The sequence below is a fragment of the Camellia sinensis genome, chromosome 1 (assembly GCF_055761805.1).
Source record: "Camellia sinensis isolate YWXY chromosome 1, ASM5576180v1, whole genome shotgun sequence".
Lineage (NCBI taxonomy): Eukaryota > Viridiplantae > Streptophyta > Magnoliopsida > Ericales > Theaceae > Camellia > Camellia sinensis.
Genome location: NC_138961.1, coordinates 101,813,270 through 101,830,432, shown reverse-complemented (window position 1 = coordinate 101,830,432; position 17,163 = coordinate 101,813,270). Strand labels below are relative to the sequence as shown.

The 17,163-nt window shown below is 39.0% G+C and overlaps 1 pseudogene across 1 annotated transcript; it reads left to right on the top strand.

Moving 5' to 3' along the window:
- The first annotated feature begins 8,481 nt into the window (after positions 1-8,481).
- Positions 8,482-15,681, top strand: LOC114306629 (uncharacterized; annotated as a pseudogene). The gene is made up of 10 exons (XR_014336841.1): positions 8,482-8,971; positions 9,559-9,628; positions 10,693-10,814; positions 10,909-10,967; positions 12,303-12,476; positions 12,815-12,924; positions 13,430-13,657; positions 13,756-14,068; positions 14,240-14,322; positions 15,352-15,681. The product of XR_014336841.1 is annotated as an uncharacterized LOC114306629 (transcript).
- Positions 15,682-17,163: the final 1,482 nt, after the last annotated feature.

The window sequence follows — 17,163 nt, the reverse complement described above, 5'->3', positions numbered from 1 at the left end:
CTAGCTTATTAATGAATCTTTAGAATTGTTTCTTGCATTGACCGTTAGTCTAATTACTAACATTCACCGACTTAGGCTACGCTGATCTAATCCTCATAATGAGCGCTCCGAATTTGGAGGCTTATTCAGCCCAAACGTGATCATGCATGAAGGGCGCTCCAAATTCAGAGTCTTTGTTTTGGACAATCATGATACACGAAGGGCGCTCTGAATCCGGAGGCTTATTCGGCCCAAACGTGATCATGCATGAGGGCGCTCCAAATTCGGAGTCTTTGTTCTAGCCAATCGTGATACACGAAGGGTGCTCCGAATCCAGAGGCTTATTCGGCCCAAACGTGATCGAGCACAAGGGCGCTCCGAATTCTGAGTCTATGTTTTGGCCAATCGTGATATCCACGAAGGGCACTCCGAATTTGGAGGCTTATTCGGCCCAAATGTGATCATGTATGAGGGCTGTAGACACCCCATTTTTGACCGTCCTCAAGACTTGGACGTCACCGTTTGAACACTCGGTGACCATCCATGTTCGTGTTTGTTTTGAGTTCCCGGAAGTCTCGGCCACGCGCCTTGCCTCAGGATCTCTGGACTTGCTTGTTCTGTGCTTGGTTTTGCACCAAGGACTTGTGTGTTTTGTACCTGAGGGTAGAGAATAGCTTGTTAGCTACCCCTGACACCCACCGGCCTTGGATTGAGGCCATCGGCTGTGTATTCTTGCTACCGGCCATTGGTGAAATATACCATTGGCCGGTCGGCACTTAGTGTGGTCGGCCGACCATCTGTTTGGCCGATGGCCTCCTTTTCTGGCCGGTGCCACATTTTTGCCTTTTTCAGGCATGGTACAAGCCAGCCGTGCCAGCTGGAATGCACGGACCCTCCTCCCCATGCACGAGTGTGGCTGTTTTGCACCTTTTGCACCTTTTTGGTCTAGCTTCTTGAGGAAGCTTGGACCTTTGTCTTAGCTTCCTCAAGAAGCTTGGACACCTGTCCCAGCTTCCTAAGGAAGCCTTGCACCCTTAGCTTAGCTTCCCTTAGAAGCCTTGACCCTTTTTGAATAGCTTCCCTTAGAAGCTTAGTCTTTGCATTGCCTATATAAGAGACCCCTCTTCTCCTTTGATGGTTTCAGCAAAAACCAGATCAAAATATATATATATATATATATATATCTGATATACATCTTCTCTCTCTATATCTCCCTCTCTCTCTTCATTTGTGTGTGTCTAAGGGCTTAAAAGGGTGATTTGTCCTTACTTTTGCACTAAAACACACACCATCACACCATACTTCGACTTGGGAGGTCTTGAGGGTTTGTTCTTGAAGTTTTGAGGTGGTTTTAATCATAAGGAAGAGACTGAGCTTGCTGTTCTTGAGGTGTTCTTCAAGGGTAACACTTTTGCTTTAGATTCTCCAATCTTGCACTAGTCTTTAACCTATCTTGCTTACTAATTTAGACTTCGTGTATAACTAGAAAAAGTCTTGTATTTGCATGCTTAAGATACTTCATTAAGGTTGTTTTCGTGTTGGGGGTCGACCTCCCCCTCTAAGGCCTTGTTTGGCCCTTTTTGTGCCTCCATTGTTGAGCTTTGGTTACTTTGGTGTATTGGCCTTCTCACCACTGGATTTCAGTGGTGAAGAAGGGGGTTTGAAGTCTTGCATAGGGGAGGGACACCCCTCTCTCCTTTGTGTCCCATTTGTCCATGTTGTTTACTTATAAGGATAGCATATGTGCTTGGGTGTTTTTAGTCCCATTTCAGAGGTTTTTTGGCTCTCATTAGGTCATAATATGCCTCTGTTTTTGGTCAGATTAATGGCCCCTCTCGTGCTTAATACACTTGTTTTGTATTCTCCCATTTTTGCCTAGAAATGTATCTTTCCATTAGACCATCATGCTTGCACATTTTTGCCTAACTTTGTGAAGCTTTTAGTCATATTTTTCCATGCTTGAGGTCTGTTGGGTGTTGATTTGATCATGCATTTCATGCTTTTTATAACCCCTTTGCATTCTAGCATGTTGGCATCGGGTGTGTGAGTCATTAGCATGCACTATATTGGCTATCTTAGTGATTTGGAATCACTTATTACGTCATTTCAGTCCACGTTTTATGCTTGCATGTTTGCATTTTCTTATCCTTTCAATGCTTTGGAGAGACGTGATCCTATGGTCCATGTATGGCTTTTATGCATGCCTCTTGTTTTGTGTCTCTTAGCTGCCATATCAGGGGGTTTTGGGACTTATTTTGGTGCATTAAAACTCTGTTTTTGGTTGTGTAGCTCATACCATGCTTGCTTGGGGTAGGTGTTGAGTAATGCTCCCATTTGTCGCCTTGAATGCCTTTCATTTTGCATCGATTCCCTAGCATGATTTGGCATCATCATTCACATGTTTTTTTTTAGAAGTTAACATGAGTGTTTAATGTCCATGCTTACCACCTTTGAGTGTTCTTCAGAGTAGCCTTCCATGCTTGGGTTTTGGCTCATTGGTGTGCATGTTTGCATGAGCACTTGTCCACTATTTTTGGCACTTTTGGCCACTGTTTATGGCAAGGCTGAGGTCTGTCCTTTACGGTTTAAGTCCACCATTACATGTTTGTCATATGTTTGTTGCATATTTGGCTCATTATGTGTTGCCACATGCTAGTCCCATTGCATATTTGTCCATGTTTACTACATTGCATGTTGCATGCTTTAGTACATTACACATCGGCATGTTTAGTTTGCATTGCATTTGGCATGCCTTGCTTACTTAGCTTCATGTTGCATATTTGACCCATGTTGCATATGTGAGGTACATTGCATACTTGCATTACATTTTGCTTGGTTTGGGGTGTCAAACCAATCATGAGAATTGAGGAGTGTTCGTACTTAAAGTGACGAAACACGTTTCAATCCTCGGTCGCCGATGCCCTTGATCTCAACATGATAGGGTATTAGCATTCATTTGTTTGTTGCATGCATTTACATTAAGTTGCAAACTTGGTTCCTTTGGCCATCATGCATCGAAATACGTGACTGGTTGCCCGAGTACCAAGAGCCACACTCCCTTGAGTCCTTAGCATGATAGGGAGAGTGGCAGTGCACACATTTGCTTGAGAATTCCATGCCATACACTGCTTGCCCTCTGTTGCTGTCAATTGCAGGATTCTACAGGAAGAAGTGGCCGACCGTCCATCTTTAGTGCCGACCGGCCATCAGTGCCCAGCCGATGACACCATCCTTGGCCGATAACCTTATTCCCATGGCCGATGGCCTTTTTCTTTGGCCGGTGGCACTCCACAGCACTCAAAAGGAAGCTCAAAGCAGTTCTGGAGACTTTCATAATTTTCATAGGGGTGAGGCAATGTAAACAGAGGCAACAGTGGCATGGTACGGGTTTTTAGGCAAGACGGATCAAGCATGCATCATTCACGCATCCCGAAGCAGGGCTGCGGCCACCTTTCTTTTGCATTTCATTTGCTAATTAATTAGAAGTTCTGTAATAATTAACTTAGTAGTATTCATTCGGTTGTGTAATATTTATTCAGACCCTCCGAGTGAGGGCAATTGTGTAATAAGTGTGCGTGAGTGTGTGTATGTCTCCCAACCCCACGTCTTTCTTCCCTTTTATTTACTAGCTTTTGATGGTTAGTCTAGGGCATGTTTCAATTAGCATACAGTATGATAGCATGTTTGCATCCATTCCTTCGTTTTGCATGCGCCGGGCTCGGTGCATCATTCTAACTGCATTTGTATTTTAATTCCAAATTGAGTACGTGCTTGTTGTAGCATTTCACATGTCATTATAGATTAGCCGAGCCTATCTTAGTTGCATCTTGCATGTGTTGCATTAGCCATCTTAAACTAGGATCATACATATGATTACTAACTAGTTTCTGTTTTGGCTCGGAGTACTCGGTAAGTTCTTATGCTTTAGCATCCTTGCATGCGTGTGAGTGTTGCCATGACAGCATGCTTACCATGAGGCTATTTGCTTATGTGATATAACTGCCTGAATGCCTGTGGGTGGAGGTTGGGTTATTTGAATTGGAACAAAGCATTAAATGCGAGTTTTAAGCCCACTTGGAAATGGAAAAACCATATTTTCTAAGGCCCACTTGAGGATGGCAAAATTCATGTCTTAGCCTACTTGCGGGTAGCACCATCAAACCATTTTCAAACAAACAAACATGAAATGCTTTGTTCCAATTTAGGCGACCCAGTCTATACTTGTTTGTTGTGCGCATAACATAGTAAATCTAGGCTAATAACCGAAATAAGAACATGTAATGTTTTCAAAACAAGATATCATGGTTAGTAGAGGCCGATCTTTGATCGGGCGAGAGGGGGTGCTCATAGCTGACCTTCCCCAATCGTACCCAAGTTCCCGAGCCGAGGCAACTTTGGTGATGACGGACATGTGGCCTTAGACAATGAGTCAGGGTTTCCTAAATTTCTCCAAAAATAAAATATTTAGGTGGCGACTCTGTATCTGGAAAAGCAGTCCATGTTTGGCACTTCTTTTCTAAAAATCTATTTTTCTCAAAACGATTTGCCAGATTTGGACTCTTTGGTTCAGATTAAGAACCGTGACAATTTGAGAGTCCTGAACTGTAGTAGACCCACAAATGAACAGAACGGGACCCATCCTCCCAAGGCGTTCGGGGACGTCTACACCAAATGTGATCATGTATGAGGGCGCTCTAAATTCGGAGTCTATGTTTTGGCCAATCGTGATATCCATGAAAGGTGCTCCGAATCCGGATGCTTATTCGGCCCAAATGTGATCATACACGAAGGGCGCTCCGAATTCGGAGTCTTTGTTTTGGCCAATCGTGATACACGAAGGGCGCTCCGGATATGGAGGCTTATTCGGCCCAAACGTGATCATGCACGAGGGCACTCCGAATTTAGAGTCTATGTTTTGGCTAATCGTGATATCCACGAAGGGTGCTCCGAATCCGAAGGCTTATTCAGCCTAAACGCGATCATGCACAAGAGCACTCTGAATTCATAGTCTATGTTTTGGCAAATTGTGATATCCATGAAGGGCGCTCTGAATCTGGAGGCTTATGTGATCATACACGAAGGGCACTCCGAATTCAGAGGCTTTTTCATCATTCAACCTTTTTCAATGAGACGATCAATAATAAATTAAAAAAAGGCATGCTGTATTGCGGAATACATAGATGCAGACATGTTTGTATAGCAAAAAAAATCAAAAAATAAACTAGCATGTTGTATAAGGTGGCTTAATGATAAAATTTACACAAGTGGGTCAAATTCCAAGGGTGTGGTAAACTTCTGTTAGTCATGTCTAAAAGCCGATACGCCCCCGTTCCGGCAGTCGAATCAATCTGGTAAGGGTTATCCCAGTTAGGGCCTAATTTACTATCTGCCAGATTTTTAGTAGCAGGAAGCACTTTCTTGAGGACCAGTTCTCCAGGTGTATAACGACATAACTGCACATGCTGGTTATATGACTTGGCGAGCTGCTGCTGATATCGCGCCCTGCACACAAGAGCATGATCTCGGCATTCTTTGACCAAAGTCAGATCTAAGGCCAACATCATGTCATTACACCCCATGTCAAAAACCTTTGATTTCAATGTGGGCAGGCCAATTTTAAGAGGGATAATAGCCTGCGTCCCAAAGCACAAGGCGAATGGCGTTTCTCCAGTTGACCGCCTGGGAGTGATTCGATGAGCCCACAATACACTGGGCAACTCTTCCATCCATTTTCCTTTGGCCTTTTCCAATCATTTCTTGATGCCGTCCAGGATCACTTTATTAGAGGCCTCAGCCTGACCGTTGCTTTGCGGGTATGCCAGTGAGGAAAAATAGGGCCGGATACCGTATGTGTTGCATAACTCCCAATAGACGCTACAATCGAACTGGGTGCCGTTGTCAGATACCAGTCTCTTGGTATGCCGAATCGAGTTATAATGTTTCTCCATACAAAGTGCTTAACATCAACATCTTGGATATGTGCCAATGCCTCTGCTTCGACCCACTTCGTGAAATAGTCTGTTGCAATGATCAGGAATCGTTTGTTTCCCGGAGCTCGTGGTAACGGTCCAACGATGTCAAGTCCCCATTGAGCGAATGGCCAATGACTAGTAATGAAAGTTAATTCTTCGGCAGACAGATGAGTTAATGGGGAAAACTTTTGGCATTATTTGCATTTCTTAACGTAGTTTTCGGCATCAGTACGCATAGTTGGCCAATAATATCCCTGTGTTACAGGTCGCTGAGCTAATGAGCGTCCTCCAGAGTGAGCACCACAACTACCCTCATGTATTTCGGCCAAGAAGTCCTCAACTTTATCTAGGTGAACACATTCTAAATACGGCTCAGAGAGAGATTTTTTGTACAGTTTTCCCTGCGGATCCAGATAATATCGCAGGGTTTTATTCCTCAATTTGGGAGCTTTTTTCTTATCTGTTGGGAGTTGTTCTGAGGAAAGAAATGCAACGATAGGGTCCATCCAACTCAGTCTTGAATCAATGATGTCAATCTGAACTGTTTCAGAAGAAGTGATACTTAGCTCTGGGATGAACCCTACTTCGATGGTTCATTTCACCTCTGAGTTAATGGCAGATGCTAGGCAAGCAAAGGCATCCGCATGCATGTTCTGATCTTGAGTTATCTGATTCAGCTCGTGGTGGTCGAATTTTATGAGCAAGGAATTTGCCTTTTTTATGTAGGCTGCCATTTGGTCATTTTAGCTGCATATTCCCCTTTTAATTGGTTGATGACCAACTTTGAATCACAGAAAAACATGTAACTGTCGTGCACCAAGATGAAGTGCGTTTTGAAGGACGGTTAGCAATGCTTTGTATTCGGCCTCGTTATTTGATGCATCGAAACCTAGTTTGACTGCCTGTTCAATTATCGCCCCTTCAAGGGTCATGATTACTACGCCTGCCCCACTGCCACGTTGGTTGGATGATCCATCACAATACATTTTCCAGATGTCTCCAACATACATTCTCTAGTCGGTTGTGGTTGAAGGTGGACTTGATCAAACTTAAAGTTAGCGTGGCATCCTGTGAACTAGGCTACAAAGTCGGCCAACACCTGCCCCTTAATGGTCGTTCTGGGCAAAAGCTGGATGTCATACTGGCCGAGTTACAAAGCCTATTTAGAGACTCACCCCGATGCTTCCACACTATGGAGCGCTGCTTAGAGAGGATAGTCCATTAACACTCCTATGCAACAACTTTCTGGCAACCAAGACGAGAGCTAGGGTAAGTTTTTCCAGTGGTAGGTATCGTGTTTCGACATCAACCATTGCCTTTCTTACATAGTAAATTGGTCGCTGCTCCCTAAGTTCTTCCTTCAATAACACGACGCTAATTGCCTGATCGGATATTGCCAGATACAAGATGAGCAGATCACCCAGCGATGGGGTTGCTAAGAGTAGCACTAAATGAAGATAAGTTTTCAAGCCGTCCAGTGCGTTCGGGTATTCCGATGTCCATTCAAATGCTTTGCTCTGCTGAAGTGTGTGAAAAAATTATCGACAGCGATCTGAGGAACGGGTGATAAAGCTATTGAGGGCGGCGGCCATTCCCATCAACTTCTGAACTGCTTTGGCTGACTGAGGGAAGCCAAGTTCTAGAATTGTTGTGATCTGCTTCGGGTTGGCCTGTATTCCACAATGGTTCACAATGTAGCCGAGAAACTTGCCAGATCCGATGCTGAATGTGCATTTCAAGGCATTCAGTTTCATCTTGTACTTTCGGAGATTGCTGAAGGTCTTTGATAAATTGGCTAGATGGGCACGCTTTTCCTTGGATTTCACCACCATGTCATCGATGTATACTTCCATGGTGCGGCCGAGTTGTTCCTTAAACATAGTGGTAACTAGCCTCTGGTATATTGCTCCCACATTCTTCAGTCTGAAGGTCATGACCTTGTAGCAATAGGTTCCCCTTGGGGTAAAGAATGCGGTCTTTTCCTGGTCTTCTGGATGCATGGCAATTTGGTGATAACCCCTATAGGCGTCCAAGAAGCTCATGCGCTGATGATGTCACTACGACAAAATTGAGTTTTTACGGCTCCACATTAACGACATACAGTAAATGCAAGCCGTGGTTTCTCACTTTTATGACTTACTTTTTTTGCATGTTGTAAATAATTTTCCAACCACGGCATGTCTATTGTGTAGGCCGTGAATACTAATAATGATGATTTTTTTTACGACTTCCAATGTCAGCCGTAAATAATAAAACTTTCCACAACGTGCATATAACATGCTGTTAATACATCAACTATACACGACATGCGTACATCAGTTTTTAAAAATATTAAACATTTCATGACACATAAAAAATCAGCCGTTAAAAATATTATACTTTTACGGTGCACAAAAAGTCAACCGTTAAAAAGTTCACTTTTTACGATGCACATATGCTAGCCGTTAAAAGTATTTTACTTTTCACGACACACAATTTCTGTCGTAAATAGTACGACTAAAATAAAAATAGACGCCAAAATAAAAATTTTGAGAGCCAAAAAAAAAAAAAAAAAAAAAAAAAAAAAAAAAAAAAAAAAAAAAAAAAAAAGCCTTCAGCCCTCACTATCTCTCTCTGCCACGCTATCTCTCCATCTCTATGTGCTTTCATCATCTCTGGACACCCCTTCTTCTTCTAGGGCTTCATCTTTAAAGAAGAAGAATGACCAGTTCTTCGTTGAGTACCGGAGCTTGTTAGACGATGGTGGCTCTACCCCCTTGAGAGAACACGTCAAACCCGACTTCATTAGGCCTTTGCCTCCTCCTTCAGAGTCTGACCTTGTTCTTTCCTTCAAAATATACGATGTTGTCGATGCGTCTTAATGTGATGGATGGTGGATTGGTGTCATCACCATAGTTCTCAACAATTCCAAGTTCGTAGTCACCTTCTAGAACCATCCCGACGAGATCGAGTTTTGGTTTTCGGAGTTGCAAGTTCGCCGGGAATGGATCGACGGCAAATGGGTCTGACCCGAAAAGCAGGTATGAATTTAGGGTCTTTGCTTTCTAGTGTTTTGGGGGCTTATGATATACGCTTTGATTTTGGCTAATATATGATGCTAGGATTTGATTTCTAGGGTTTTTTTACAGTGAGGAATTAGATGAAATATCTTGAAATATCTGAGGCCAAACATGTTTTGATTTCTACGGTATTTTGGAATTTATTTTTAAAAAATTAAACCAAACAAGTTTTTGAAATTTTTTCTCTCCAAAAACATGTTTTGAGAGACAAACCAAACATGCCCTTGACTATCTGCCTCTGTTGCAAACGTGGATCGATTGGACAAGGACAAGAGCAAATTGAGTTATTGTTTTCATGTGAATTTTGATGGGTCTATGAGAAGAAGATTTCAAGTGTTATTGAAATGTGGTTATTTTTGTATTAATTTGTAATAGCCCCATTTTCTGCTCTAAATAGCTGTGGGCTTTTCAAGTTTCTATAATTTACGCTGTTAGTTTTTATTTTATTATATTTTTAGATGTATTGCTCTATGGAAACATAGTACAACAAGGAATTGTGAATTGTGATTTTGATGATGTCTATGGTGTTTTCTTTGACTTCTGTACAGGTTGCTGCATATTCAAATGGCCATGTGAAAGTGTATGAGGTCCTAGATCCACTAGAACTAAATACTTGAGGTGATCTTTGTAATTCTATACTATTACAACTCTGCTAATATAATTGTTTGTTACTTTTATTTTCATGTCAGCTAGAAAGCCAAGTCTATATTAGACCTTGCGGCATTGGTTTCTGTTAATTGCATGCTACTATAATGGCACAAAACCAAAACATCGGTTTAGATGGGGTTAGTCATAATTGTAAATTGTAGATATGTATTTTCTTGACTTATCAGTTTTCACCATTTTAACCACTGCTCAATCTAATATATTAGAGTCCCAATCAAGAATTTAATAAAACATAATCAGAAGGAATCATCAACTAATGACAATGTGAAAATGTCAGAATAGATCATCAAACTTTTCCTGGCGCTATCTAAAGTCTAAACATGCTGATGCAACCTCCTACATACCATGGGAATAAATTATTACTTGGTCTACATCTTAAAATTCAATAAATGAAGGAAGGTCTGATACTCGGTTTGGTTTTGTTTTCAATTTTCATAATCTGAAAACAAAAAGTTTATTTTGAATGTTTAGTCTCTTCTAGGTCTTTTCTTATCTTGATTCTTTGAGAAATAAGAGCAAAGGAAATCGATTTGTCTTGAAAGTTGGAACCATTTTAGCTCTAGCAAATGGGGCTTTTTTTAATCTTACTAATGTTAGTTGCTGAGCTGCTATATTTTTTATCAATCCTCATGGTGATTCTTTATTGATATGTGATTGGTTTCCTAAGTGCCTAAGACACTTAGATTTCTATGATCCATCAAAATATTTTGTTTGATTTTTTTATATTTTATATTTTTTTTATATAATTCATAGATTTATGTGACCAAAAAGTAGTCAACATGACTTTTATATGTTAGCTTTGTCAAGGTCTTCATTATTTTAAAATGTGTTGGTCTCTTGTATATCCACCTTGCATTATGTGTTAGCTTTGTTGATTTTTTATATGGCCAGTGGCCACCAAGATTTTGTTTCTTAGCTTATTGACAAAACAAATGAAACAAATGAAATTAATAGCTATACCATGTAACTCTATGTTTAAATCTCTTTTACGTAGTTAAAATTTCATTAATCTGCAGGTTCACTACTTCTGGCCTCTGGATAGCATTAGAATAAAAGAGTTTGATAATGTGTGGAATGAGGTTACAAGACAATCTAGAGGAAGGCTCACCTTTGATACTAGTCCTGTCATGTTTGGGAGGTATACCTTGAAACGTAGTGCTTTTGTTGCTCTGTTTAAGCAATCATGGCTCATGCTCATGCTCATGCTCATGCTCTATTTTTTCCCTTATCAGATTCATGGCATTGTATCATGTCATTTCCATGGGTAAATGAACCCAAAATTTGCCACATGGTTGGTGATTTTATTTTTATTTTATTTTTTCAATTTTTTGGTGTTTTCCTCTTGGCTCATTGTGAACTCCCCCTCTAAATTGTCAAAATTAGTGCCTGAAATCAGCAACTTTACTATTTAAAATTGTCATAAATCTATTTTGTCATTCTAATATCTCTTTTGGCAGGTCATAAATGGACTTGAGGCGGGGACCTAATTCATAGTATTAATCATCTGGCCTACTTTTACTTCAATTTCATTGGAAATATTCAACCAAAGGAAAAGTGAATCGTCAAAATTACATATACTTTTTATTGATTACTATTCGTTGTTAAATTTCTGGAAATTTATACACTTTCACTCAATATATTCTGAAATCTAGTTGTCCAAAATAGAGTTAGGTAGATTGATTATTGTGCAGAATTTATAGCTGAAGTAAAACTCTAAATTGTTGAGATGTCTTATTACCATGACAACACAACTTCAGTCATTTAAATGTTTATTACAATGTCACTAAATGCCCTTTTTCTTCTTTATTTTTTTGTTGAGGAAACTTTTCTTTCTGTTTAGGTTTCACCACAACTACTATTACTTTCATATTTTAGAGAGAGATTGAGTATGATTAAGGTAGAAGTATTATATCTTCATCATGTTGTGCTCCTGGCCCTCACTGTGTAATATGTTAATAGTTGCCAAAGCATACTGCATATATGTAGAAACCTAGCTAAATATATGAATACAATGGATTATAAGAATTTAGGTCAAACTCTGATTGGATCAAGTCTCTTAAGAAGTATTACCTAATTTTATTGATGCAAACTTCCTCTCTCAGTGAGTCATTTTAACAAAGTCATTCAAAAAGTTGCTTTTCTGGACTGACCTTTGTGTTGAACCACAAGGGACCTAGATTAATTCTTGATGAGTTTGTAAATATTAAAAAATGTTTTAGACTGTGCAAAATCAAGGTCTTAAAAATGATTTTATTTTCTAAACTGGATCCACTTCATGATAGCCTTGATTCACTTACATCAGGATTACCTAGGAAGCACAAATACAGTTACATATACACACACGGATATATGACACAGTCTTTTTCTTAAAAAAAAAAAGGATATGGACAGTAGGAATATGAATTTTTTATTATATATTTTTATTTTCAATGTATATAAATCTATGAAGTATGGACATGAACAAGGGACACAGATACAGCACAACATGGATATGCCGACACAATGATTTTCAAAAAATCATGACACAACACATTGGGGGGCACATGAAAAAAAATGAATGAGACGGGTATTGACATTGTTTATTTGTGGAATGTTTGTGTTGATTCGGTTGTTAACAACAATATAGGAGTATGAGGAGACAAGTGAAGAACCTGAGCAAGCTGCCCCTGAAGAAAGTGAACAACAAGAAGTTGAAGAAGTTGAAGATAAAGAAACACTGGTAGATACACAACAGAAGCCTGAGCCTGAGGAGGAGGAAGTTCCACCATTGATATCAATTGACCAAACTGAGGATCTGTTGGTAAGTAACTAATTTGTTTTGCAAATTCCTAACTTTTTTTTTTTTTTCCTTTTATCTTCTTCTTCTTTTTTTTTTTTTTTTTTTTTTTTTTTTTTTGTGACTTGTCTATTGAATTTTTGAAGTGTTTAAAATTGGCATTTGGAGGGAAATAAGCAAGCCAATGACCTAAAGTTTTCTTATGAAATTTTTATAGAAAAATGGACTTATAATCCCAGCCAAACGAAGCCAATTCTATTGCAATAGCTATGGGAATTGCTGGGACAGAGGCGTGTTTTTTCTTCATTTTCTTTAGGTTAGCATTGTTTGAAACTTGAAACTAATTTCTCTTCTCTTTCCAGGTTGCTAAGGAAGCTTCTGATATGGTGCTGGCTGATGATAATTCCAGTACGATAGTCACTGCAATAAGTGAAAGAAGGTCTATCTACAACAACATGAAGGCTTTCATCTGGTGCTTTCCCATCTTCCCCTCTAAGCAATAAATGATCGAAGAATATAAAGAGAAAAGTAGAGCAAGATTTTGAATAGGTTGATTCAAGAATGAATACCAAAAGCAAAATTATTTTTTCTTTTTAAATTTGTTGATTCTGTATAAATGCAAGGATTAAAGGCATCAACAGTTGGCTGATGCATACTGAATACCAAAAGTTAAAAGAAAAAGAAACACAATTTTAACCACCAAAAAACTGTTTTCACCATCACAATACTTGGTTTATATAGAAGAAACCAATCCTAAAATCAGTCACTGCATTAAAATAGTTGATAAAAAATGTTTCCTAAGGGAAAATCTACAATGATAGAATTAATCCATCTCAACAATAAAACTATGTCTTGAATCATTTATAAACATTTGCAGTTTTTTACACATCAAGAAAAGGGTAATTCATAATCTTGCTTGTAGCAGAAATGAACTTTCAATTGGGCTAATGTTGTGAATGGTTTTCACCATATTGCAGGTACATGATCTCCTCAAATATAGGTGAGGTTGCCTCAATATTTTTAACAGCAAAATTAGGGGTCCCAGAAGGCCTAATCCCTGTCCAACCCTTATGGGTCAACCTTGTCACAGATAGACCTCCCGCGACAGCCCTTGGATTCAATCCACCAGATAGGGACATCATGAAAAACCGCCTCGCCAAAGTGATGACATGCTCATCAATCCTTGGACTTTATTCTGTTATCTGGTAAAAAGTTTGGAAAAACTAATTTCACATTGCAAAAACTGATTTCCATGAGATTGAAGTATAATAATCTGTATAATTAACAAATGGATTATGTGCAGGTGATTGGGCTATATGTTGGAATGGCAACTATTGGTGTATTCATCATTTGGTACACACATGGCTCATTCTTAGATATTGACTTTAGTGGTGATGGGCACACATTGGTTACATTCTCTCAGCTTGCAAATTGGGGCCAATGCTCATCTTGGGAAAATTTCACAGTTTCACCATTCACAGCTGGGAATCATTTATCTTTAAATGATTTGGTTTTGAGAGTAGTTCAATATTGTTGTGTTCTGACTAAAGTCTACTTTATTACTCAGTTGTCACTGCTACTGAGAGGGACAGTTGTTGCACCCCTAGATAAATTGGGTAAATCATTATGATGTTGCTTTTCTATGGATAGTCCTAGCATAGAGTAGAAACTGTTTTGTGGTGGTTTCACATTTATTTTATTTTTTTGGGTATACATTTCTCGCCAAAAAATATTCATTTATATTATAAATATGTATTTTTTTAGGATTTGGTATCTTATGGTTGCAGGGGAAGCACTACAAGATGAGAGGATTAATGGAGGGGCATTCATAGGCACTGATGGTCTTCAACTTCCCCACAAGCTAATACCTGTAAGCTTTAATCTCACCATGTCATTGAGGTCTGTCTAAGCTGGATTTACTTGATGCCTATGCATGTCTTGCGCATTCCACATTGTATGAACTATGGTACCTAGAAAATAATCTAGAACATTTCTTCTTATCTTCGTTTCTTTAATTATTGTTATTATTGTTCTTATTCATTACACATTCATTCAACATAACATGTTTTTTGTTAAAAAAAATTTTAAAAAAAAATAAAACATGTTTGCTTCTCTCGTGGCATAGTTGTTGATATTTTTCTTTCTAACTGATCTATAGATAAACTACAAATAATAATCTCATGTATTTTCTATAGTTCCTATAGTTCCTTATCTTATCTATTTGCTACTAAGTACTCAGGTAGAATTACATCACATTGTTCCAAAAAGTGCCTAAAGCTACTAAAACTTATCTAAATTTCTTCTATAATGGATTGAAAGTTTCTTTTTAAACTTGTAAATAATATAGACTTTAATTTGACTTGGACCCTTTATTTTGGAACTTACAATGGTAATGGATAAAACCTATACAAACCTAAACCTCATACATAGAGATCCTTTAACATAATTATGCAAGTCCCAAGTAGGTGTTTCATTGAAGTAGATTAATTCCACCTTTTCCTCTTTTTAAATTTAATTTTTCTCTTGAGCTTCTTATGGCTTGGATTTAGTACCAAACTATATTTTCCTGTACAAACTTAATGGTCCGTTTGAAGATTTCTACTCATTTCCCTCCAGAAACATTGCAACAAAAAAGGCAACTTCATTAGAGGTATAAAAAAAAAAGTTTTGCTTTTTGTGGATTTTATTTGCGCATACGTTGAGACTATTGAGATCTTGAATTTTTAGTAATTTTTCATTATAACATTGCTTTTATGGGGCCATTGAATTATCTTATTAATTTTGGAAATGTTTTGTTGATGTTTTAAAATTTCTTAATCTCTTCTTAATACCTTAAGAAATATTTTTGTCCTTGAGTCGTTGATTTTTGTACTTATGTGAAGTTTTCTTTGTCATGCAGACAAGAAATGCAATAGGGTTAGTTGCTCCAGCTATTGCCGCGGGTTTAAGTGCCTTAACACATACATTGGGCACCCTTGTTCCTGTGATAGGAGCAAGTGCATTTGCTACAGATGCAGCTGCAACTACTATAGGAACTGCTGTCGATAGTTTTAGATAATCCATTAATAATTGTCGATATGTTTAGAAAGTTAAATATGCATAGTTTTGAGTGGTTTAAGCTTTTTGTACAGTTTAGAACTTAAGGATATAGTTTTTGAATGTTTGGAATGCATAGACAATTGTTGAATGTTTATGATTTATGGATATAGTTTCTTTTTGATGTTTCAAATAATATTTTGGCGGTTGATTGATGTTTTGTGATACTTGTTTGTAATATTTGTTAGATTATACAAAATTGGTCAAATAGAACATGCTCAATTTAAAAAAAAAAAAAATTGCATATTCTATAGCAGGTATAATTAGTCGTTGTATTACATATTTTACGGCACACAATCAGTGTCATTATTTGTTTCGCCAATTAACTGCATAATTAACTGCATGCAAAACTAGTCGTAGAAAAATTAACGATGGCGCACAAAATTTGCTGTCAAATAGTTTTTAACAGCGTACGCTAGCATGTCATAGAAAAAGTAACAACAACGCGCAAAATTTGTCGTTAAATAGTTTTTAACGGCGTACGACGCATGTCGTTGAAAGTGAATGACTTTCCATGACTGGTCATAATATGACGCATGCTGCATGTCGTAGAAGGGAATGCATGTTGGAAAAACTCCTTTTTGTTATAGTGTGTGCCATTGCGTCCACAAGTTGGTTGATTCTGGGAAGAGGAAAACAATCCTTGGGACAAGTCCTGTTCAAGTTCGTGAAATCCACACAAACGTGCTAAGATCCATTTTTCTTCTTTACAACCACGGTATTGGACAGCCAAGTGGGATAAGTTACTTTACGAATTGCGCCGGCATCAAGCAACCTGTCAACTTCATCAACAACGGCCGATGCATGCTCTACGGCAGACCGTTTAATTTTTTGAATGATTGGTTTGACTTTTGGGTCGACGCTTAAACGGTGCTGGGCCACGACTGGATCCACCACCGGGATTTCATATGTAGTCCAAGAGAACGCGTCGATACTACCGAGTAAAATGGAAACCAGCTCGTGTCTTTCCACTTTGGTCAGGGAAGTGCCGATCATGAAGAACAGGGTCCTCATTGATTTCGACCCGATCAAGGTCTTCAGTTGCCTTCTCGCTAGGGCTTTTCCCAATGTCCTCGAGTCTTTCTCGATCCGGTACTTCAATCGAGTTCACTTCCAGTTCCTTTGGCCTTTTTGCTGCAGCAATAAGATAGCATGCCTGTGCCGATTTTTTAGAGCCCTAAATATGCTCAATGCAATATTTAGTTGGAAAATGGAGTAATTGATGGTAGCTGCTTGGCACAGCCTTCATAGCATGTAGCCAGGTTCTTCCTATGATAAGATTGTATGGTGACGGGAGTTTGACGACTAGAAATTCTACGTCGACTGATTTGGTACCCGCCCGTACTGGTAGTGTGATCTTGCCCAAAGGATACTTGAGGTTGGCGTTGAAGCCGAACAGTAGGTAATTGGCCGGTGACAGATCTGAATCAGTGAAGTCGAGTTTAATGAATGTCTTGTAATACATTATTTCTGAGGTACTTCCCTAATCGTTGAGAACACCTTCGACCCTGAATCGGTTCACTCATAGCTCGATAACGAGGGGATCAGCGTGGGGAAGAGTCACTCCATCTAGATCGGTGTCGTCAAAGCTAATTTTGCCAGTTTCATGGGGTCG